The 26,575-nt window shown below is 39.1% G+C and overlaps 1 protein-coding gene and 1 pseudogene across 2 annotated transcripts in view; one reads left to right on the top strand and one right to left on the bottom strand.

The window, feature by feature from the left end:
- The window catches only part of CORO2A (coronin 2A), a 167,743-nt gene that overhangs the window by 30,842 nt on the left and 110,326 nt on the right, over positions 1-26,575 (top strand). The gene's annotated exons all lie outside the window — the stretch shown is intronic.
- On the bottom strand, positions 793-7,809 carry LOC122739965 (annotated as a pseudogene).

Here is a 26,575-nt window from a genome sequence, read left to right as displayed (position 1 = left end):
GTGAAGCTTGGCCCTTGGATTCAAGCCCATCAGTTTGTTCTCCTGCTCTGACCCTCCCTTTTCTGGAAAGGTCAAAGGGCATAGCACTATACAGTACAGGCCTTCTGGAGTACAGGGACATGGGTATGAAAATGGAAACAAACAATCTATATAGAGGATAAATTGGAAATAATCAACAGAGAGAAGAATTAAGTGAGGTTGGAAAAGGCTTCCTGTAGAGGATGGGGTTTTTAGTCAAAAATTAAAGCAAGCCAGGGAAGTCAGTAGGTAGAGTTGAGGAGGGAGAGCGTTCCAGGCATGGAGAGATAACCAGGGAAAATGCTTAGAATCTCAGCCAGTGTCACTGGGATCCTGCCTTTAAATGGCATGGGATAGATAGTCCCCATCCAACTGTGTATAAAGACAGGGGCTCTGTGATTTCCATTTCTACTATTTTAACCATCCTCTTCCAACACTTACCCATTAGGATAAAACAGACTTATTGGGAGGGAAACAAATAACAATGATCAAAAACAAGTTAGGGTAAGAAGGAAGTAACATGGACAAAAAAAAAATTTGGATTTGACTTCAGAAATGGGGGTGGAGGGGAGAGAGGGAGAAGAGTGCCTACTGGCACCCAAGTTCTAACAGAACAGAGGGATGAGCTAAGGAAGGATTCTCCAGCCCACATTTCAAGAATTCTAGGCCTAATGATATCAATGCTGTATCTTCTGCCCTAGGAGAAATCCCTGGGTACTGGAGACTGGACCTTTCTATTGGAGCCACGTTGGCTATGAGTCTTTCCAAACTCATTTAGAGTGTGTTCCCTCCTGTGTTGTAATTATCCTTAAAACTCTTCAGCTCTAGGAATTATTTACTTCTTTTACTCTTCTTGTTGGAGGGCAAATACATGACCTAGATAGTTGTTGGGGAAGCAACTTCAGGAAACCGTGTCAGATCCTTAGTGGCTGACTGGGACCTCCCACCATAGGCTTCAGTGGTGGTGTCCAGTTCACTCTGTGCTTCCTGATAGTACAACCCAGGCAGAGATATTGGCCCCATGGTGAGTTGCATCATAGCCATGTAGCTAGGTATCAAGGAGGGCCCTGAGGTCATTCTTCAAGGGAGTACTTGTGTTTCAAAGCTCCAGAAGATAGGAGTGGAATGTGTGATAGGAACATTGAGAAGTGAAGAAGCCAGCCTTCTGAATGGAATGGGGTCTCAGAGACACAGATGACGTCCAACACTTTCATCCTGTAAAGGTCATCATGCAGGTCATCAGCTAACCATCTCTAGATGCAGTAGTCTGTCGCCATTACTCTTCAAGAAATGGGATTCACACTTTCTGTCCTGGACCTTGCATAATCAGATGTCAGTCTTTTTCTCAGATCCTTCAAGGTGCTGTGTCCTACAGGCATGTGAGGGTCTCTTCCAGTTTTTCATAGCAAATCTCTCCACAAAAAATATGGACAGTTTCACAAAACACTAAACTCCCATAAGCCACCACCCTGAATCACCAGTCACTGCTAGACCCCATGGCCTCTCTCCAACTTTGTTAACTTGGGCTCTGGAGCACTGATCCTCAGCCCTCCAGCATTGCCTTACAAGGAAGTGGGGGCTGGGCTACTCAGAAAACATGGTGGCTGGTGGGAGCATAAGGTGTGGGAGGAAATGACAAGAGCTTACATTCTACTGGGGAAGACTAAGCAAACAGAGGATTAATGACTGGGGAAGGAGTTATGGCATAGGAAGTCACTAAGTTTTTGTCCCAACTTATACAAGGTCACTCCTTGCTCCTTTGGGTACTGGCTATAAAATCCAGCCTAGACTCTGACTTCTCGATTCTTATGGTTTGCTCTCCTAACCTTTTGAAACTCCTAGATTTAGAGACTTCAATCTTTTAAAAATGGAAAAGAACCAACTCAAGGCCAAGGACCAGGCCTCAGAGCAGGAGAATGGCCTCAGACTGAGTGAAAGAATGGCCAGATGAGGCCTAGAGGGAATGAGGCAAAAGAGAAATAGCTAAGGATGATAGACTTTCTTTTCCCATCCCTGCAGTTTTATTTTATGACAGAAAAGGAAAAAGACATATCTTTTTAAATGTCTCTACAGCCAACCAAAGAGCCTTCTCTCCAACACATAGTTATATGAGTAAAACCAGTTATAGAACATCCACACATGCTCCACAGTCTTTCCGTGGTACTTCCTTCACATGAGGCAACTTGGTAGCATTGTAGATAGAGTGCTGGGCCTGGAGCCAGGAGACCCATGTTCAAATCCAGATTCAGACACTTACTGACTTTTTGATCCTGGGCAAGTCACTAAACGTCTACCCATCTCAGTTTCCTCAACTGTGAAATTAGGATAATAATAGTACCTACCTCACAGAGTGGGAATGAAAATCAAATGAGATAATATTTGTAAAGCACTATATGAGGCACTATATAAATGCTATATAAATCCTCCCTTGCTTTACATCCATTCTAATTTTACTAAATGCAGTCTATCAATATGGAGAAAATGCTGTCCCAGTTGCTCTATGCACGCGGGAGACCTCAGTTGCAGTAAGGCACTGGCACAGGGGTAAGATGGTAAATGGCCAGGGTAAAGATGAGATCACATGGTCCAGGGTGAGCCCCTACCAGGCAAGAGTAGGATTGAAAGAACAGGAGTGGCAGCAGGACCTAGGATAGATATGTATGGGATATGGATTTGTGTGCATAGCAATAGGATATGTGTGTATGTCTATATAATATATGTAAGTGTGTATACACGTAGAGGTACATGTATAGGTATGCATACAGCATACAATGAATACATAATATATATTATCGTATCATGTGCATGTATGTGTATATATACAGTTTACATATTTTTATGAGTATGTAAGTATATATTTAAATTCATATACATATACATGTGTGTATGAATTTGTGTATATATACACGCATAGCCCCTTCCCTCACCCAGACACAAGTCACAAGTACATAACCTGGGGCAGCTAGGTGGCACAATGGATAGAGTACTGGCCATGGAGTCAGGAGTACCTGAGTTCAAATCCAGCCTCAGACACTTAACACTTACTAGCTGTGTGACCCTGGGCAAGTCACTTAACCCCAATTGCCTCACTAAAAAAAAAAAATTTTAATTAAAGAAAAAACACAAGTACATAACCTATATTTATGCAGGGAGGAAGGAAGGCTATTTCCCACCAGTTTTGAGTCATCCTTATGCTTTCAAAGGAAGATAGATATAGATATATGTGTGCATGTATATATGAGTATGATATGAAATCTATATTGTAGGGATATAGATATATGTGTGTATAGATACACACACACACACACACACACACACACACATATATATATATATATATATATATATATATATATATATATATATATATATATATATATATATATATATATATATATATATATATATATAAAATATGTCTAGACCCACTTGCTCTTATATAACATGTTGTTGCTGTTCAGTCATGTCCTACTCTTTGTGACCCCATTTGGGATTTATCTTGGCAAAGATTCTGAAGTGGTTTACCATTTCCTTCTTCAGCTCATTTTTCAGATAAGGAACTGAGGCAAATTTTGCCTATAGTTAAATACCTACCACCAGATTTGAACTCACAAAGATGAGTCCTGCTGACTTCAGGCCTAGCACCCTATCCACTGCGCCCCCTAGCTGCCCCCTTCTACTACATACCAAGAAGAATTCTATCTTATAAACTAGTAGGACTATAAATAGCTGAAATTCTTCCATGTTCCCATTAACTACTCAATGTTCCTTTCATATAGACTCTGAAAGGAATGTGGAGGCCAAAACCACTCAGACACACACCCTGATCTGCAAACTAATAGCTGTTTCTAGCCCAGCAGAGAGTAAATGAAGATAATTAATTAGGTTAGCTAATATGTCTCCCTGCCATTATCTATCCCATGTGTTAATGGATTCTGAGATTGTATAACCCTCTGGAGAGAAGGGCAAGTGAAGTCAAGTCAACAGGCATTTATTAAATTCTGACCATGTGCCAGGCACTGTGCTAAGTGCTGCCAATATCAAGAAAGGGAAAAATAGCCCCTTCCCTCAAGGAGCTCAGAGTTGAATGAAAGGACACAACATTCTAACAACCATGTAGAAACAAGATCTCTCTCTCTCTCTCTCTCTCTCTCTCTCTCTCTCTCTAGCTATCTATGCAGATAGATATATGTGTGTATAAATTATATCTATACATATATATGTCTTGATATATATGTGCATATATACACACATATACATAGAGAGAGAGTTGGCAGATATAGGTATAGATATAGCTCTATTTCTATATCAATCTGAAATAATTGCAGATAATCTCAAAGGGAAAGCATTAACATTAAGGAAGACCAAGAAAGGCTTCTTATAGAATGTGAGATTTTTATGAGACCCAAAGGGAAGCCAGGAGGTGGAGATGAGGGAGGAGAGAATTCCAGGCATGGGGGACACCCCTGTCCCTGAAGTGTTATAGACTCTGTACACTAAGAAGCCCTGATTTCATCATCATGGATCCACCCCCACTGACTAGAAGATTGTACCTTTAGAAATTGATCTTCTTGAGTTGTACCTGAAACATCTCTTTAGCTGACAGCCAACCTTTTTGGTGATGAACCTTTCTGAGGTCAGCTAGGCTGGTCCTCAGGACACATGGATGTCTAAGCCCGTACTCAAAGCTTTTCCAACAAGAAACCAGGTCATCTTTACGCCATGATTGTGCCTTAGAGGAGGGTGTTAATAGAATAATAATCAACACTGACAATTTTACAGCTATTTACAATTTGCATAGTGACTTGCGTGCATTATCTCAGCAGAGCCTGACAATTGTAGAAAAGAGTAAGGACCCTGATCCTACTCAACCAATAAGCATTTATTAAGTGTCTTCTAAGCACCAAGCACTGTGCTAGGTGATGGGCATACCAAGCCGAAAATGAAATTGTTCTTGCCCTCAAGGGACTTACATTCAATAAGGGGAAGCAGCATGTACATATATATATATATATATGTTTTATGTATGTATATGCATATATCTAATATACTGTGTATGCACATATACAAAAATAAACACAAAAATACAAGATAATTTAGAGGGAAGGGGGAAATAGTAGTTAGGGAGATCATGAAAGACCTAAAGAAATAAAGGACTTGGAAGTAGTGGGAAACATGGTTATTTTTGTTTTGTTTTGTTTTGTTTTTTGCGGAGCAATGGGGGTTAAGTGACTTGCCCAAGGTCACACAGCTAGTAAGTGTCAAGTGTCTGAGGCCGGATTTGAACTCAGGAACTCCTGAATCCAGGGCTGGTGCTCTATCTATTGCGCCACCTAGCCGCCCCCAAAACGTGGTTATTTTAATGGAGGCCTTCCCTTCCTAACTCCTATAGATATTCTCTGCCTGATTCCAATGGGACATACAGGACCTGTGAGCATCCAGTATCTAGCCACAAACATATGAGTCACTGCTGGTTGAGGCAGTTAGGTGGTACAATAGATAGAGCTCTGGACCTGGAGTCAGAAAGACCTAAGTTCAGAATCAACCTCAGATGCTTAGCTGGGTGACCCTGGACAAGTCACTTCACTTCTGTTTACCTCAATTTCCTTAACTGTTTAAGTATTTTATTTCCTCTTCTGTTAATCTGGGCAATTTATATTTTTGTAAATCTTCACCTATTTCATTTAGATTGTCAAATTTATTGTCATACAGTTGGGCAAAATAGCTCCTAATTATTGCTTTAATTGCCTCTTCATTGGTGGTGAATTCACCCTTTTCATTTTTGATACAGATAATCTGGCATTCTTCATTCTTTTTTATAGTTTATTGTTTTTTCATGAAATCAGCTCTTAGTTTTATTTATTAATTCAATGGTTTTCTTATTTTCAATTTTATTAATCTCTCCTTTGATTTTCAGAATTTCTTATTTAGTATTTATTTGGGTATTTTTAATTTGTTTTTTTCCTAGAGTTTCCTTATCTATAAGATGCGGATTCTAATAGCATCTATTTTCCAGGGTTGTTATGAGGATAAAATGAGATAATAAAGCACTTTGCAAACCTTCAAATTCTATATAAATGCTAATTATTGAGAGCCCATAACTGATTAGTGGATATATTAACAGGGGTCCTGCCCTTCTGCTGCTTCTCTTGTTTTCAGGGAATAACAATAACTCAAAACTGGTAGGGGATACCCTTCCCTAAATGTATATAGGATATGCACTCATGGTTTGTATCCAAGTTGGGGAAAGGGCACCCCACCTGATTCTCGGGTCAATTCTGAATTGCCTTCATGCTTCAAAATTGAAAAGAAGAAGAACATCCAAGGGACAGGTTGCTCCTTTAGTTCATACACAGAGTTCCAGCTCAGTAGCAAATCATAGAGTCTCAACCCAGTGATGAATGAATGAATGAATCATACATAACCATAAGCTGCTCCCCCAACCCCGTACATGATCCACTGGAAGTATGCAGAGAATACCTGCACATGTTAAATGCAATGTAGGGTGGGGAGAAAAGGCCCTTATTAGACTCTGTAGAGAGGATAGAGTTAGATGATAAATGACCTTGAAAGCCAGGCAGAACAGTTTATACTTCACAAGCTAGGGAAGAGGGAGCTATTATAGATTCTAGAGTAGAGAAATGGCATGATGAAAGTGGTATTTTGAGAAAGAATAATCAGATGAGAAATGACAAAAGTAATGAGGATCTGGACAAGTAGTGGTAGAAAGGAGAAAGGAAGAAAGGAGAAAGGAGAAAGGAAGAAAGCTGTATTTAAAGATTAACTGGGCATAGAGAATGGAGGACGGGAAAGTGTCATAGATGACTTTGAGGTTTTGTGTTTCAGTTCCTGAAAAAAGGCTAATATCACTGACTGGGGAAGCAGTCAATTTTTCAGGGAAGATAATGAGTTCAGCTTTTGATGCACAAGAAATTTGAAGTGATAGCCAGATATCCCCAGGAGCGTCCTTATGGTAATTGGTAGAATGAACCTAGAACTGGAGTAAGAGGTCAGGGCTGAAGATGCATATATGTAAATGTGTGTATATATGTACATATGTATATATAGATATATCACTGGCAATGAGGTGATAGTTTAGAATCAAAGACTTTTTGAGGTAGAAGAAACCTTCAACCTTTTCATTTTATGGATGGAGAAATGGAAGCCCAGAAATGTGAAGTGTCCAAGGACACACAAAGTTTCAGATATACACAAAATTTCCTGATGCCTATTCCAATCATTTCACTCATACTATACTTGACACTGCCATAAGAGTAACTAAGTATTCCCAGGGAAAGGGTCGTGTAGTGAGAAGACAAGAGAGCCTAAGTCAGAGTCTTATAGGGCATCTAAATGTAGGAGGCAAGAATCTCTAGACCTTTAAAGAAAAATTGCCTGGGTTTCTCTCTGAATAAAATGCCTCTGTTTATCCATGAACAGTTGCAGAACCAGACTCACCCTAGTAAATGAGGTGGGAAATATTTACCATTTTCCTAATACACTTTCAATTTTTCCATTATTTTATTTCTAGTTCCTCCAATGGCTCTTAGTCCTGGATGCTTTGATTACCTTGAGTTCCAGTGACGTAACTGGAGACTTGAGAAAGGTAAAGTTGTCCTGGTGCCAGGAGCAGGAGTGAGATTGGAACACTAAGAGATTTCATGTCTACCCATGCTTTTCCCCAGAACTCCTTGCTTCAGAGCTCACCTGTTTCATGACTGCTCTACTGTCCCGGGCTGTCTTTGCAAGTAAATGGACTTCAGCTGAGGGGAGCAATATGGCATCTTCCATTGCTAGAGCTAGCATGACCATGAGTTCTTATGTACTGTGTGCCACACACACACTAACATTCTACCTCTTAGGGTAAGGAACAAAGAAGGAGGCAGCAGAGTAAAGGGCACAAGTGAAGGAGTTGGCCTAAGGAGGCAGTTGTAGGAGAGTGGCTTGGATACTGGATCTGAAGTCAAAAGATGCCAGGTCAAATCTCCTATCTTCTACTTGCTACATAAGTGACTGACTATGGGCAAATTTCTTCTTTTCTCTGAGCTTCAGTTTTCTCATCTGTAAATTGAGGAGCTCTAAATAGATGATCCCTAGACTCCCTTTTGTTGTTGCTGCTCACTCGTTCAGTTATGTCTGACTCTTTGTGACCCCATGGACCACATTATCCACAGGGTTTTCTTGGCAAAGATGTCTGGAGTCCTATACAGATCTGAATCCTATGATTCCATAAACTGAAATACCATGAGCTCCAAAGACTCTCATCTTTTTATCTCATGTGTGGAAATGTTTGTCCTCTGCAAACCAGTTTCCACTCTCCAGAGCAGTTCCTATGACACATTTCAGGAGCTGTTATTGTTGTTGTTGTCGTTGTCGTTGAACTATTTTATTTGTCCAACTCTTCATGACCCCATGAACCACAGCACACCAGTCCCTACTATCCTCCACTATCTCTATAAGTCTGTCCAATTTCATGTTGACTGTTTCCATGACACTATCCATCTCATCCTCTGCCGTCCCCTTTTCTTTTTGCCTTCAATCTTTCCCAACATCAGGATCTTTTCCAATGTGTCTTATCTTCTCATTATGTGGCCAAAGTATTTGAGCTTCAGCTTCAGTATTTGACCTTCCAGTGAATAGACTGAATTAATTTTAAGTATTGACCGATTTAATTTCCTTGCTGTCCAAGGGACTCTCAAAAGTCTTCTCCAGCACCACAATTCAAAAGCAGTGATTCTTTGGCTCTTGGCTTTCCTTCTAGTCCAATTCTCACAGCTATACGTTGCTACTGGAAAAACTCTAGCTTTGACCTATGTGGACTTTTGTCAGCAAGGTGATGTCTCTGCTTTTTAGTATGCTATCCAAATTTGCCTTAGCTTTCCTTCTAAGGAGCAAGTGTCTTTTAATTTTATGGCTGCAGTCACTGTCTGCAGTGATCCTTGAGCCCCCCCAAGAATATAAAATCTGACACTGCTTCTATTTCTTCTCCCTCTATTTGCCAGGAAGTGATAGGAACAGTCACCAAGATCTTAGGGTTTTTTTGTTTGGTTGGTTTTTGACGTTAAGCTTCAAACCAGCTTTTATGCTCTCCTCTTTCACCCTCATCAAAAAGCTTCTTAATTCTTCACTTTCCTCTTCAGGAACATAGTTTCCTCCTTTGTTTGCTTTTTTTTTTATCAAGAAAATAATCTCAATTGTTCTGTATTGAGCTGAATGAAAGATATGGTTCAGGGAATCATGGTGGTTTAAAACTTCCTAGAGGGCAGCTAGGTGGCGCAGTGGATAGAGCACCGGCCCTGGAGTCAGGAGGACCTGAGTTCAAATCCAGCCTCAGACACTTAACTAGCTGTGTGACCCTGGGCAAGTCACTTAACCCAATTGCCTCACTAAAAAAAAAAAAAATTAATTAAAAAAAAAAAACTTCCTAGAGATAGCTAAACAGTACAGGGGATAGAGTATCAGGACTGGAACCAGGAAGACCTGAGTTCAAATCCAGCCTCAGACTAGTTATGTGACCCTGGGCAAGTCACTTAACCTCTGTTTGCTTCTGTTTCCTCATCTTTAAAAAATGGGCATTATAATAGCACCTGCCTGCCAGGTAGGTAAGGATCAAATGAAACAATGATTGTAAAGTATCTGGCACATAGTAAGTGTTTTATAAATGTTTTTTATTATTATTATTATTATATTACTCTCTTTGGGTCATTCAGAAATTCCAGAATTGCAAATCCTAATCAAGGGGCTACAAATTCATGTCAAATAATATTTCATGTCAAATCTAATTTCTTTCTTTTTTCATTTGTTTCCCCTTTATTCACATTCATTTTCATTAACTTGGAGGGGCCTTTAGTATTTTTCTTCCCTCACCGTGGTGGTTTCTCTTTTCTCTTCCAATATGAGCTCACAATCTTTCATTGAATAAATGACTTTCTGGAAGTAAATTACTCATCTGTGTGAAGTAAGATTGACCTCTCAAGAGCCCTGGAAGGGGTAAATAACTCAATAACACTCCACCTGATTGATTGCAAAGCTTTTTTTCTCCCAGACAATGAGATGGAATTTGTCCTGTCATTGAATATAGCTTACATGGTTACTTGCAGCAAAGCTGATAAGGACAGAAACATTTGGTGTGGTTACTAGGCAAAGGAGTGAGAATGAAAGAGGGGTATTGTTCTCTCCTGGTGTAATCCAAAGATAACTGGATAGAGTCAGGGGGCCTGGATACTAGTCCATGTTCTGCCACTAACAGTGGGAACTTTGATCTCCCTTCTCAAGGCCTTCATTTCTCCATCTGTAAAATTAGTTGATTCAGCTTGGTGGTGAACTCTAAGATCCCTTCCGGCTTCAAAATTCTACTGCTTCTTGAATTAAGAATGGTTTGGTTCTCATTTGTTGAATCTCTCAGATAGCAAAGTCCTATCATTTGAGAATGTAATGAGAGAGAAGAAAAATAATCCAGTATAGAATTTCTGTGATTGTACAGTCATACATAAAGGGTCATGGTCCTCACACTTTATAACTTTTAAGAATGATCTCCATGAGACCTTTAGGAGAGGAATAGAACCTTAGACATCATTCAGGTATCTGGATTGGCCCCTACCTGCCTTTCTCATCTTTTTACAACTTATATTCCTCCCCAACCCCACCCACCCCACCCAAGACACCCCCATACATACTCTTGGACCCGGTGATTTGGGCCTTCTTGCCATTCCTCCCACTTGACACTCCATCTCCTAATTCCTGGCATTTTCACTGGCTGTCCTTCATACCTGGAATTCCCTCCCTCCTGAGTTCCATCTCCTGACTTCTGGCTTCCTTCAATTCTCAGCTAAAGTCAGCTAAAGTCTAATGAAGCCTTTCTCAGTCCTCCATAATCTGAATGCCCGCCATCACAGATAATCTCCCATTTACCCTGTTGGTACATGACTATTTGCCTCTTGTTTTCTCCACTACACTGTGTGCTCCTTAAGGGCAGGGACTGGTTTTTTGTTTGTTTGTTTGTTTTGGGGTTTGGTTTTGTTTTCAAGTCTTTCTTTGCATCTCTATCACTTAGCACATGCTAAGTGACTAGTAGTTGCTTAATAATTTTTTTTTTTTTTGGTGAGGCAATTGGGGTTAAGTGACTTGCCCAGGGTCACACAGCTAGTAAGTGTTAAGTGTCTGAGATCAGATTTGAATTCAGGTCCTCCTGACTCCTGGGCCAGTGCTCTATCCACTGCACCACCTAGCTTCCCCTTAATAAATATTTTTGACTGACTCAAAATGCGGCAATGGAATTGTTTTAGAACTCTGAAACAAGCATGTTGCTTTCCAATTTAAAGAAACTATCCTGAAATATGTTTGACTACTTCGAAGCATGACTGAGATGACTGAGGGGGTTGGACTAGATGATCTTTAAAGGGGTTTTTTTCCAGTTCTGAATCAGGGTGGCCAGGCCTCTGTCACACCAGGCCAGTCAAGGTTAGGAATGTGAGACTGGGAATAATATAAGAGAGAGTGAACTTTCTCTGATGGAGGAAAATAAAGAGCTTCTGCTCTGTTACAACTGCTGGAAGTCCGCCACTACCCAACCTGTTATACAGGGTATATCCAACACACCACTGGAGTCTTCTTGCTACTAATTTAGCTTGTTATAGTTTTTGTGTCTTGAGAGTAGTTTATACAGGCTAGTTAACTCTGCTCTATTCCATAGCCATAGACTAGGAGAGTAAGTTCTGGGGGTTGATAGAAAGAGTATGGAAAGATTTGGAGTAAGAAAACCTATGTTCACATACCAATTCTGTTGCTTACCTGATATGTGACTTACCAACTCAACTTTACCACAGTACTTGTTTCTTTACTTGTAAATTGGGGGAGTTCAACTAGACTCTAGCTTCTTAAACTGTGGGTCTCAACCCCATATGGGGTCATGTAACTGAATATGGGGGTGGCAAAAATTTGGCAACAGTAAAAGGTTATGTATACCTATTTTATATACCTATATACCCAGAATGGGTAAAAATTTCTCAGGGAAAAAGGGATGGCGAGTGGAAAAAATGTGAGAAGTCCTGAACTAGATAGATAACCTTGGGGGTCCTTTGCAGCTCTGAGTCCTATAATTGTAGGGCAAGATTTGCACTTGTGGTTTTAAAAAATATCCATGTACATTTTTGCTTCAAATCTATTTTGTTTAAATGTTTTATCAATAATAATAATAACTAGTATTTATAAAACACTTAAGGGTTTGCATAGTACTTTACATATTATATAATTTAATAATGATTCATTAAGTTGTAAAGAACATTGTCGTTTTCAAATCACTTTCACATATATCATTATTTCATTTTATCCTCACAACAGTACTGTGAGCTTTTTATTCATTGATTCATTAATTGAATGAACGAAAAAGTGTTTAGACATTTTATTGGGGGCTGGGGTTCAATCAAACAACAATCACTTCTTTAGTGCCTACTCTATGGTAAACACTACAGGTAGATTCAAAGACTAAAAAAGTATCCGTTGCTGGCCTAAAGGAGCTTAGTCTATTGGGAGACTTGAGTCATAAATTCATGAAGTCCTTGAGGATGGTGGCAAGGGAGTTGAAGAATGTTTGCCTGCATAAGGGAAGGCCAACAGACCAATCTTAAAATCAATGCATTGATTCACATGGACATGTACAAGGTAATATAAAATTATACAAAGTGAATAGGTCATTTGCAGGCAGGGGAGCACTAGCAGCTAGGGAAATAATAACATGTTATGTTAAGTAAAAGTAAAGTTCCGTAAAGTAAGCAAAAGTGCCTTAAAATGCCTTAATTGAATTGGAAGGCATGCTAATTAATCCCCCTTCAAGTTAAACAGACCTACTAGAATCACAGCTGTTTTGAATCAGGCAGCCATACCCAAACCTCCAGCAATTTACCTAATTTCAACACTACCTAAAAAGAAATAGGGGCGGCTAGGTGGTGCAGTGGATAAAGTACCGGCCCTAGATTCAGGAGTACCTAAGTTCAAATCCGGTCTCAGACACTTGACACTTACTAGCTGTGTGACCCTAGGCAAGTCTCTTAACCCCCATTGCCCCACCAAAAAAAGGAAAAAAAAGAAATAAACTGTCCCTTGGGGACTGGTCATACAACTCAAACCTATCAAGTGACAATAATGTTTTAGTACTTTTCAACTTGAAAGTGGGGGAAAAAGAATGCTGCTGGCATTTATTCATTCTGCAAACATTTATTAAATACCTACTAAATGAAAAACACTGTTATGGTATGGAGACATAACATAAAGACTTGTTTCCTGCCCCCAAGAAGTTTATAAACTAGTGGAAGAACCAAGACATCCACACAAATAATTGTGAATTAGAATATTGTAAGTGCATAATGATTGGGAGCACAAAGTACTGTGAGATTTAATAATTCAATTCAACAATCCAATCAGTCAATAAACATTTATTAAGTGTCTACTATATATGCCAAGCACTGTGCTAAACCCTGGGCAAATGTTAAAGCTCTGGAGTATACATAGCAATGGGATAAGCACTAGAAATACAAGGATAAAAATAAAATCACATTTGCCCTCCAGGAGTCTACATCCTACTGAGGAAGACAATATGCACACACAGATAAGGAAATCCAAATGATTTGCGGAGGAAAAAGACAACCTGGAGAGAGGCAGAGATCGTGCAAAGTAATTAGGAGGAGGTAGCACCTGAGTGAAGCCTTAAAAAAAGACAAATTCAGAAAAGTGGAATTAGGTCTAAGTGTGTTTCAGGCCTAGGGTACTGCTTGAGTGAATGCATGGAGGCAAGAGAAATATAATCACACTTGGAAATCATGTGTAGTCTAAACTGGCTGGTATATAAAGTATAAGAAGTATGAAATATACCTACAATAAGGCTAGAAAGGTATGAATCAGTGGAGTTGGGTGGGGTGAGGTTTAAATGCCAGTGGATGTTGTTTTTTTATCTGAGTGACAATAAGAAGCCACTAACAGTTTTTTGAGCAAGGGAAGGATACAATCTATGTCTTAGAAAGAGTATTCTAACAGCTACATGGAGGATGAATTAGAGGAGGAAAGATCAATTAACAGGTCATTTCCAGAGACCAGGTAAGAGATGATGAGGGCCTGAATGAGGGTGATAACCACATGAATGGAAGGAAGGGAAAAAAGAGGCGAGAGATGTGGAAGTGAATTGCATGGGAAGCACTGGAGAGGGAAGAATCCAGGATTATTGCAAATTACAAACCTGGACTACCAGAAAGATAGTACTCTCACCACCAATTAGGACATGGAAGGAAGGAAGGAAGGAAGGAAGGAAGGAAGGAAGGAAGGAAGGAAGGAAGGAACAAAAAGCTGATTTAGCAGGAAAAAAAGCTGATTTCTTTGATGATAGGTCCTGTTTTGGACATCCAGGTGTTGATGGCCAGCGAGCAATTAGCAGTGGGTGATGGGGGGGAGAGAGAGAGAGATTAAGGCTAAATATATAGATCTGAGGGTCAAAATCAGATAAGGGAGAGAACATAGTATTTGAGTAGGGCCTTGAAGAATGGGTGAGATGTCACTAGGCAGAAATATCTGAGAGGAAGGAGTGCCAGAATAAGGAAAGTTACCAGTCTGACTTCCTCTTGATTATACTTTCTCCATGGTTCTTCACCCTTTTTAAAAAATTCTGTGTCTGCTGAGATACCTCATTTCACAACCATGATAAGATTTACACATTAAACAGTTCTCTCCATTCCTTTAGCAAAGTCTCCAGTTGGCTTCCTGGGGTTCCCACCAATCTCTACCTGCTTTAAGTCCCAATCTAACTTTATCAGATAATAACCTTCACAACACCTTTAAAGCAAACACATCAAGGCTTATAAACAGAGATGTACCATGATCTCTCTGTAGCATCTGTTTTCTCTTTCCTTTTCTGGCAGCTGTTTTCAATACTTGTAGAAAGCCGTGTCTGGGGAATTAATTAGCTGAACAGTAAAGCATAAAACCATGTCAAGTTGTTGTTGGGGTTTGGGTTTTGTTTTTTTTTTAAAGACATATCTAGTGAGGTAGTGGAGGAGGGACAGGAGAAGGGACTCCTAGTTTTGGAATCAGAGAACATTTGGTTTTGGAAACAAACTCTAAGAAAAAGAAGGAAAGGAAAGGAAAACAACCTCTAACCCTTACTCACTTAGGTGACCCTGGAAAAGTCCCTTTTTTTCCCCTTAGCTTCAAAGAATCAGAGAAAATCAGTCACAAAATACCTGAGGAACCATCCAGCCTTCCTCACTCATGGTTGAAAAAAGAATTCCCACCCAACACACCCCACAACTATGGTGGTCCAGCTGTGAATGGAAGCTCTCCAGTGAGGGAGAAGCCCCTCCTCTGTTTCCCTTATCCCTCCCTCCCAGAGATCAGCCTGACTTCCCTTTTAGGTAGCTCTAATGATTAGGACATTTTGCTTTGCAGCAAACCTACACTTTGCCTTTCTGCAATTTCAGTTGTTTGATTTGTTCCTAGTTCTGCCTTCTGGGGCCAAGGAGAATGCGTCTAATCCTTCTTCCAGACAGTTTTTGAAATACCTGAAGACAGGTATTGAGTTCCCCTAATCTACTCTTTTTCTACCCTTTCTTCTCTTTTTCTCATCTGTAAAAAGAGGGTAGCAATAATGCCTCCAGGACTTATTTCACAGACTTCTTGTGAGAGTCAAATGAGATAATATACATAAAGTACTTTGTAAACCTGAAAGACCACATATATGTGGGTTATTATCAATAGTTTCCAAATAAAATGGTTTCCTTTTATTCACTAATTTGGACAATGGTTAATAAAGTTCTCATAGGTCATGAGCAGGTTGCTTAATCTCTTGGTGTATCTTATAATGAAGGAAAATGGATTGAATAATAAGATGAAACTATTTTCTAATTAAAAATCTGAATCTTGGCCAAGGTAGCGACATTTGGAATCCAATTCCATGAGTCACCAGTGCCTTTCCCCTCCCTCTATAGGACTGCCAGCCACAAAAGCTTCTCATCCAAAATGACTGGCCTTTTTCCCATAAGAGAAAACCAGGTCTCTTAAACTCCAAGCAAGTCCCAACATCATGAATGGAAAATGATTTTCCCAAGCTAAATGTTCTTAAAGTCACTTAGAAAAATGATTCTGGCAGGAATAAATGAGTCTATCAGGGCCCAAACCATGTGGCCATATCAATCAATCAATCATTTGTTAATTATCTACCATGTGCCAGGCACTGTGCTAAACTCTGGGGATACAAAAAGAAGTAAAAGGCAACCCCTGCCCTCAAGAAGCTTACAGTCTAATGGGAGAGACAGCATTCAAACAAATATATACAAAGCAAGCTATACACAGGATAAATGACAACTAATGGACAGTGGTAAGACACTAGAGTTAAGAGGGGTTGAAGATCCAGTAAGAGATGGGATTTAACTGAGACTTAAAAGAAGCCAAGGAGGTAAGTAGACAGAGCAGAAGAGGGAGAGAGTTCCAGGTACTAGGGACAACCAGAGAAAATGTCCAGAGCTAAGAGATCCCCTTGTGTGAAAGGACCAGAGACTTTGTATGCAACATCCTCCCATCTTAACTGAATTCCAGCTGTCCCCCAAGTACCTTCCTACTTTCCTAATAGTAGCTGACATTGGAATACAGGCTTTAATAATTGTGAAGCTTTTCAATGCTCCCATTTGAGTCTCACAACAACCCCATCAGGGACATTATGCCCATCTTTCAGAGGAGGAAACTGAATCTCAGAGAAGTAAATGGCCCCATAGTCAGTAAAATGTGGGAGGCAGGATTTGAACTTTTATCCTCCTCATGCCAAGATCAGTCTTTTGCTTTCAACTTGAAAAGACCTGAGAAAATATACATGTTATTTGATGATTATTAATGTCATCTACTGAATTTCTCCACTCAGAGATGTTAAGTGATTTGCCTGTGGCAATGCAACCAGTAAACAGAAGATGCAGGATTTGAACTCTCAACTTCCTTGACTCCAAAGATGAACTTGAACTCATCTTATGGTAACCTTGAACCTCCTATGGTAGCCTTTTTCTGATCTACTCAGCTTTGAATGCTTCTCCTCAAAATTACCTTGAATTTATTTTGTATCTAATAATAGCTAATGATCACTATCATAATATACAAAATTTATTCTGTGCATATTTTATATACATATTTATATGTGGATATACCATGTCCCTTAACAGAATTAATTAAATGATTAGAACCAGTTCCTTGAACAGAGGGCCTGTTTTGTTCTGGTTATAATTTTCTATCCCTAGCATCTAGCACAGTGTTGTTCAGCCCTTTCAATTGTGTCTGACTCTTCATGACCCCATGGGGGGGTCTTCTTGGAAAAGATACTAGAGTATCTTATTCTGGCACTCCTTGCCATTTCCAGTACCGAGAACATAGAATATGCTTAACAAATGCTTGCTGATTGGTTACATCAGTCTAACCATCTTAAATCTATTTCTAACATTTGACAGGATGGCCAATGATGAACAAGCCAAAAGGGGAAAATTAAAAAACAAACAAACAAAAACACCTTCCCAGACCCCTTAAAACCACAGGACCTTCTGTCAGACTGATTAGAGGGGATCTCTGGCTTTAAGGTGTCTCCAGAGAGGTAAACTGAGCAGTGACTAAGGTGACTAAGCTGTGCAAATAGTATGTTGCTTTGGGTTCTTCCTGGGTCACCTGACTTAGGTGGGGTGGCACACCCTGAGCCTGAGGGCAGAGGGCTTTTCGGTGAAAAGGCCGAAGAGTCTCAGGCAGTTAATATTCTTGCTGGCATGAGGCCAGATCTTTCTGTGGCTTAGAGTGAGTGCTTCCTGCCTTGTCTTTTCTGTTTCTCTCTGTCTGTAAATTCCGTTTGTCTCTACCTGTCTCTCCTCCTACCCTCTATCTTCCTCTCCCTCTCTTTTTCACTCTCTCCCCCTCTCCCCCCACCTCTCCCTCTCTTTCCCCCCTCTACTCCTTTCTCTCCTCTCATTCCCTCTTCTTTTCCTTCTCTCTGTCCCTCTTTTTCCTCTTGTGTCTGTCTCTGTGTCTCTCAGTCTCTGTCTGTCTCTGTCTCTCTGCCTTTGTCTCTTTCTCTCTTGTCTGTATCTTTTTCTATGTCTAGATCTCTGTCTCTGCCTCTCTGTCTCTCTCTTTCTCTGTCTCTCTCTATCTCTCTGTCTCTCTGTCTCTGTCTCTCTCCATCTCTCCCCCCCCCACCCCCCCCCCGCCCCCTCAGTTTAAGTCAATTCACTCAAGCACAATTTCTAGGAGCTTCCCATCCCCTAGGCTAATCACTCCTTTTAGCCAGAGGTATTTGTGATAGAGGAAGAGAACATTTATATTCTTTCTGATTTGAAGCAACCAGTCACAAAGGCTTATAAGAGACTTCTGACCCCTTTACCTGGTGACTGTTCTGGTATGAGGATACTGAAGTACCTGTTATTTACTCTGCAAGAATTCCCTGGAGACTGATTCCTACAGGGACTCCAAGAGCTCTAATGTTTGTTTATTTATTTAGAATTTATACCTGGTCTCATTTGTCCTGCCTGGGTCTGTAAAGTTAGAAGACCCAGCTTCCAATTCTGGCTCTGATTTCTACTAGCAGTTGACCATCGCAAGTCAGTAAGTTTTTTTAAGCCCCAATGTCCACAAGTCAGAAATGGAGATGGGTTGGTGTGAAGAAGACACCTTGTGAATTTTCAAGCATGAGAGAGAGAGAGAGAGAGAGAGAGAGAGTTTTTTTAGAGTTGAATAAAATATCTATTAAAAGGAATATTGAAAAGGTTTTTCAGAACAAAAACTATTCATAGAGCAGGAAAAAAAAGCCAATATTACCAAGTATTTTGGATGAGTAGTCACCACAATTGAGAATTACATTTAGCTCTAAGTTTTCCACAGCAGCCCATGCTGAAATGGAAGCACATTGTGTTACTTAGCTTTTATTGGGTGAGAAAGAGAAGCTTTCAAATTTATACTGAGAGAGAACTATTTACATGGTTCTAAATTCAAGGAGATCTTTATCCTGTGGGCCTTATTTTGTGTGACATAATCAATGATATTTTGGACTGCCAGTTTTGTTAAACACACAGAAATGTTATTTTTATCTGGCTTTTTATATATTTCTGAATATATCTTTCTTCTTTGTCCATGGAGCCATTCCTTATAACAAAATTTTAAAAGAAAGGGAAAAAAGGTCATACAGCAAACCCAATCATACCTACCTCTAGGATTGTGGTAAGAATCAAATGAGATAACATTTATACAGTACGTTTGGCATCCCCCAAGTCCATTTCCTTCCCCCTTCTCCCTCAATCAACACATCAACTATGTCTGACAGTATATGAAATATTACATAAACAAAAGTACACACACACACACACACACACACATACCTCCTTCTGCAAGGGGAAAGTGAGATATGTTTTCTTAATACTCAAAGAAATGTTTATAATGTGGGCATGCCTTATATCAACTCTCCATAGAAGCTGAGGTCATAACATTAAATCCTTACTTAATGAAGACATTTTTGCAAGAATTTAAGATGATACAGCCTGACTTTCTGATGGTCTAACTAAAACAGGAGTTAGAATTTAGAGAAACTAGATGGAGAGTTGACAAGCCCATTATGTGCGCTCTCTCTCTCTCTCTCTCTCTCTCTCTCTCTCTCTCTCTCTCTCTCTCTCTCTCTCTCTCTCAAATATCACATCTCTCAGGTGAGCGTTTGACATATGCTAGATTCTAGTCAGTTCATGGTTGGGGTTTTGAGTGGTGGCCTAATCGCCTTGGTTGTGATTATCCAGTGAGACATATGAAGGTATAGTTGACATTCTGTTTCAAATAAGAGCTTTCTGGGTAGAAGATTGTTAAACAAAGAATAGAGGCATCACAAAAGGTAAAAGTAGATCAATTGCATGAAGTTGAAAAGGTTTTGCATAAACAAATCAAAATGGCAAGAAAAGCTACCAACTGAAGGGAAAATCTTTACATCACATACCTCTGATGAGGGCCTGATATCCAAGGCATATCAGCAACACAGGTATATCAAAGCAAGAGCTATATCCATTCCCCAATGGATAAGTGATAAGAGATATGAAGCAACAGTTCCCAAAAGAATTGCACACTATTAATGTTATGAGGGAGTGATCCAAATCATTAATAAGAGAAAAGTGAATCCAAACTACTTTGAGCTTTTAGTTTCACAACCAGAAAACTGGTAAAGATGGCAAAAGATGAACATAATTGTCATTGGATGCCCTATGGAAAGACAAGTGAACTAAAAATTCAGAATTATACTTTTTTAAAAAGTGATTAAAATTTCTATGTCCTTTGACCCTGAGATCCCACTCTTAGGCATGGCAGTCAAAGACAGCAAGGTCCCAGATAGACTAACGTATCCATAACCACATTAGTGGACAGGAGAGATGGAAGATAACAGCTAGGTGGCACAGTAGAGCGCTGGGCCTAGAAACAAAAAGACTCCTCTTCCTAAGTTCAAATCCAGCCTCAGACACTTATTAGATGTGTGACCCTGGGCAAATCACTTTACCCTGTTTGCCTCAGTTTCCTCATCTGTAAAATGTGCTGGAGAAGGAAATGGCAAACCACTCCAGAACCTTTGCCAAGAAAACTCCAAATGGGGTTGTGAAGAGTTGGACAAGATTGAAAAACAACTGAACAACAAAGTATGCTTGTGTTGGTAAAATAGATTCTTATTGACTGGTGAATGACTAAACAAATTATGGTACATACATGTAACAGAATATTATTGCAATATAAGAAAAGCAGAGTTCAGAGAAGCATAGAAAAACTTATATGAACTGATAGAAAGTGAGGAAAGCAGAAGCAGAAAAACGATATACACCAAGATTATAACAATGTAAATAGAACAACAATAACAACAAACTGAATGCTACATAATTGAAATGCCTAAAATTAGCCTGACAGAAGAGATAAGACACTATATCTCCTTCCTTCCTTTTCAGAGTAGGGGTTTATGGGTTTGGAACATTATATATACTGTGAGAATTAGATATATTGGTGAGATTTTTGGGTGGGGTTTTTTTTTTTTTTGGTCCTGTTTTTCTTTCTTATTTCAGTAACAAGGGAAGTTGCCAACTTATATTTTGTTATAAGAGATAGTTCTCTGGGTAGGGGAAGAGGAAATTTTTGGAAATTAAGGTGATATAAAAACAGAAGATATCAATAAGTATTTTTAAAAGGTGTATGGGGGTGGCTAGGTGGCGCAGTGGATAAAGCACCGGCCCTGGATTCAGGAGGACCTGAGTTCAAATCCGGCCTCAGACACTTGACACTTACTAGCTGTGTGACCCTGGGCAAGTCACTTAACCCCCACTGCCCCACAAAAAAAAAAAAAAAAGGTGTAAAGAAATTATAGGAGTCTGAATTCTAGGTGTGCCCTGGAGATATCTGAGAGTGTGACCAAAATTTTTCTCAAAAAAAGGAATTTTGAATATCCTTAGATAAGTACTTGGTTGAAATGGTGTTGAGACAAAGAGCCCATTGATTTGAAGTTGAAGGACCTGGGTTCAAATCCCTGCTCTGTTATTTACTGTCTGGGTCATCTTTGGAAAGCCAATTAAACTCACTGGTGAAGTTCCAATTTTCTCCTGGGAATGGCTGAAAAAATGCATTGATTTTAGTTCCGGGGTAGTTGATGCTAAGCTGACTTTTCTAGCATTAACCAGCCAGCACTAGTTCAACAGCATCCTGAGCTGGCCCCAAGTTAGAGGTAATCAAACATTCTCATCAACACAAAGGAAAATTCTCATCTTCCTGATCTTTACAGGATGATCCTGGGGATAAAGATGTGAAAGATGACTCTTACATGATAACCAACCAAACCAATTTAGTCCCAGAACACTTTTTATCCTGAAACATAATGATGGAGCCCATACAAAATAGTCCAGGAAACCTGGGAGTATAGAATACTCCAAGAAGAAAAAGGAGTTAAAGAAATTGGGAGCAAAACAGAGGAAATTATACCTGTTTTATCATAAAATGTTTCTCTTCAATTATATTTTTTTCATCTGCCCATGCTTTCAGGTTTTTTTAGAGAAATAATTTTGTTGGCATAAACATTTTTTCATAGGATCTTTATTCATATCAGGTAGGGCTGTACAGAATATAGATCACCAGATTGGAAGGTCATAGTATTTAAAGTTGAAGTGGCCCCTAGATTCAATATAAGCCAGAACTTCCACCATTTTACAGGTGGGGAAACTGAGGCAAAGAGCTACAATAGGTTACAGTATTTGGATAGTAAGCAGCAGAGCCAATATACACACCCAAGTTTCTGGCTCTAAATCTAAATCAGGAACTTCTTCCTTCCAGCATAGTTAGAATTTGACTAGTTATGATTTCCCTGACAACAAATATCTCTTTTCTCATCCTGTCTTCTGTGGTACACAAGGCTCAGGCATAGTTCAAACTAATTCTACTACAGTGTGAGAAATCTTGGTTACTGACTACACTCTTAAAGATGGCCAATGGGTTTCCATTGACCTTTTCTTCTTCATCATCTTCCTCGACCTCTCTGCAGCATTTAATACTGTTGAGTGGTATGTGTTAAAAGCCAGGAATGCTTATTAAGTGCCTGCTATGTGCCAGGTTCTGGGGACACAAAGGTACAAATTAAAGAGCCCATGTCCTCAAGGAGCCCACAATGTATAATTAAACACATTGCTTGTATCCCTTTGAAACTAGTACATAGCTAGAGATATCCTGGTTTGACCCAACCAGGTACAGTTTCTTTTTCTTTCTTTCTTTCTTTCTTTCTTTCATTCTTTCTTTCTTTCTTTCTTTCTTTCTTTCTTTCTTTCTTTCTTTCTTTCTTTCTTTCTTTCTTTCTTTCTTTCAGCGGGGTAATGAGGGTTAAGCGACTTGTCCAAGGTCACACAGCTAGTAAGTGTAAAGTGTCTGAGGTCAGATTTGAACTCAGGTCCTCCTGACTCCAGGGCTGGTGCTTTATCCACTGCGCCACCTAGCTGCCCCCTCAGTTTAAAAAAAAACCAAAAACAAATTTCTATTGATATCTTTTGTGAGGGGGTTTTTTTACATCACAACAAAATGTCTCCTTTTATTCCTTCCCCTCCCCACTTCAAAGAGAGTCATCCTACATAACAAATAATATTTTAAAGGAAAGAAATTTTCAAAGAAAAAAAGCAAAAAAAAAATCAGAAAAACCTATAAAAGTTTTTTTTTTTTTAAGTCTAAAAACATGTGCCATAAACCATACCCATATGCCTTCTACCTCTGCAAAGGAGTAGAGTGAGTGTCTTCCCATGTTTCTTCCTTGGAGACATGCTTTGCTGTTCTATACCTGGCTTGGTAAGTGTCATCAATGTCCTGGTGGACTCTCTTTCCAGGCCAAGAGGACCAGAAAGCAGCTGACAGGCTTGTAGACTGTTAGAGATACAAGGAATCTTAGAATATATCCAGTCTAAGCCCTTCATTTTATAGATGAGGAAACCAAGTCTTAGAGAGGTTATGACTCGATTTCATTTCAATTTTGCAAATTTTTTTCATTTATTATGAACAAAGTATTATATTAAGCACTGGAGAGTCAAAGATCGATACGGCATAGGCCCTGTTCTCAAGAGTCTCATAATGGGGTGGGGGTTGGATGTAGATAACAAACTAAAAAAAAGAAGGATGTGCTAAGTACAAAGGAAAGGTCTCTGCACAGCATTATTAGAAACTTAAGGAGAGAGAGATCATCTTCAGATGGAGGGCAACACAACTATTAATAATATTACTATTCGGGGGCAGTTAGGTGGCGCCATGGATAGAGCACTAGCCCTTGAGTCAGGAGTACCTGAGTTCAAATCCGGCCTCAGACATTTCACACTTACTAGCTGTGTGACCCTGGGCAAGTCACTTAACCCCCATTGCCTCACTTAAAAAAAATTATATTACTATTCGTGGTCATAAGATTTTAAATCCTGACAATTCCATTTTATTTTGATTTTTTTTAAAAACCAAATTAGTTTAAAAAATATTCTTATCATCCAGTTGTTTATTTCTGTGCTTTTGAATCCCTATTCTGAGTACAAGTTTACAAAAGGGTAGAATCTATATATACCCTTGTTTCAACTCAGAAGTTTAACACACACTTGTGTATATGCATGCACAATATACATATATGTACATACATGTGCGTGTGTGTGTATATACACATGTGTATCTGTATGTTGAATATACCTGTGTGTCACATATACACACACATGTGCTCTTGGTGCATAATAAAGATAGGTGGCATGAAATTATTATATTGTTTTTACAGCTTCTTAAATTGCAGTCAAATCAGCACTGCTAAGATACTCAATTCACCAGTTATCTAATTCACACCTACTATGTGCAGAATAGTATACCAGGTGTGCTAGGTGACTTAAGAATTTTAAATATGTGGTCCATAACTTCATAGAGTTTATAGTCTATTGGGAGGGCATGATGTTTACATAAGTAATTATATTATAAAATAATATGTGATAAAGGCATTAAAGAAGGGCTTCAAGCAAACTATTTTGTAACACCCAAGGTAGGGAAAGAACATTCCCAATTGGAAAAGGAATGGGGAATGATACAGAGAGGAGATGGCATCTTTCAAAAGGCTTTAAAGGATGAGTAGGAAGGGAAGTCAGCAGGAATAATCAGAAAAAGGGGACAGCATTCCCAGGATAGGAGCCAGAGTAACCAAAGACAGAGAGAAGAAAAAAAGCAGGCATATTCAGGGCTTACTGGAACTTATTGGTAACTGTGGCTGCCACTGTTATTATTGTTTTTAATTTGCATTGTTGGAATCAATCAGATTATTTGGTGATTGGACAAATCTTGGTATTATGAAACAGCATCATGAAGATATATGAATACTATTTGAGAAATACTCTCAATTTCTGGAAGTTGATATTCACAAATGACTACTTAGGGAGAAAAGATAAGATTTGCAATATGACATGAACTTGGTATTTTGAGAAGCGTACACCATTAGTATTACCATGTTAGATAGCCAATGCTTACTTATTTGAATCCATAGAGTACTAGCAATATATTATGGTCTCCTTCATAATTAAATCTTTTGATCCTATTAAGGACTGAGTGAGGGATTCGACACAGAAAGGGAGACTCTAAAGGGTAGAAATTACAGGGTGGCAGATCTTTGGCTCAGTATAAAACAAAACAAAACAAAACAAGCAAGCAAACAAAAAACCCCAGACAAACGCAATGTTCACCAAGGGCTCATTTCCATCTCCATGTCTTTGCGTAGGTTTCTCATATCTGTAATAATGACCCCTCTCCTCTCTGCCCACCTAAGCCTTCTTCCTTCCTCTTCTCTTATACTTTCCCTTATAGCTCCAGGCCTCACTGATCTCTTCCTTACAATCTGTTAAATGCCTGTAGTTTGTACAGTATGTATGCCACTTAATTATAGACCTTGGATATATAATTTGCTATTGTTCATGCATATTAGTAGTATGGTGCTACAGTGGAAAGAACATTGGACTGGGAATCAGTAGACTTGGATTCCAAGTCAAACTGTGCCAGTAAACTAGTTATGTGACTTTGATTAAGCCATGCACATCACTTCTCTTGGCCTCAGTTTCCTTACTTATAAACAGGAGGAGGTTGATGCATACACTTTGACTTAGCAATATCACTCATAGTTCTATATCCGAAAAGAGATAAAAACAAAAAGAAAAAAAGGAAAAGAACCTATATGCACAAAAATATTTATAACATCTCTTTTCTGATAGCAAAGAATCAGAAATTGAGGGGATGCACATCAATTGAGGAATGGATGAACAAGTTGTGGTATATGATTTTGATGGAATACAATTGTGCTATAAGAAATGATGAGCAGGATGCCCTCAGAAGACCCTGGAAAGACTTACATGAGCTGATGTAAAGTGAAATATACTGTGTACAAAGTAACAGCAATATTGTGAGATGATCAGCTGTAAAAGACTTGGCTATTCTCAGCAATATAATGATCTGAGACAAATCTAAAGGACTTATGATAAAGAAAAAATGATATCAATTCCCAGAGAAAAAACTGATGGTGTCTGAATATAGATTGAAGCATACTTTTTTTTTAAGTGAGGCAATTGGGGTTAAGTGACTTGCCCAGGGTCACACAGCTAGTAAGTGTTAAGTGTCTGAGACCAGATTTGAACTCAGGTACTCCTGACTCCAGGGCTGGTGCTCTATCCACTGTGCCACCTAACTGCCCCTGAAGCATACTTTTAAAAAATTTTTCTTTACTTTTCTTAAGGGTTTTTTTTTGGTCTATGTTTTCTTTCACAACATGACTAATATGGAAATATGTTTTGCATGATTACACATGTATAAGTTATATCAAATTGCTTGCCTTCTCAATCAGGGGGGTGGGGAAAGAGGAAGGGAGAGAATTTGGAACTCAAAGTTTTTAAAATTAATATTAAAAATTGTTTTTACATATAATTGGAAAAGATAAAATACTAAATAAAATTTTTTAAAGAGGGGGTTCGATTAGATGATCTCTAATTTCAGCCTTTGCAGCTTTAAATATATTGGTTTA

This window comes from Dromiciops gliroides, chromosome 1, assembly GCF_019393635.1.
Source record: "Dromiciops gliroides isolate mDroGli1 chromosome 1, mDroGli1.pri, whole genome shotgun sequence".
NCBI classification, from domain to species: domain Eukaryota; kingdom Metazoa; phylum Chordata; class Mammalia; order Microbiotheria; family Microbiotheriidae; genus Dromiciops; species Dromiciops gliroides.
Note: the sequence above shows the minus strand (reverse complement) of the source record. Positions and strands in the feature narration are given on the sequence as shown.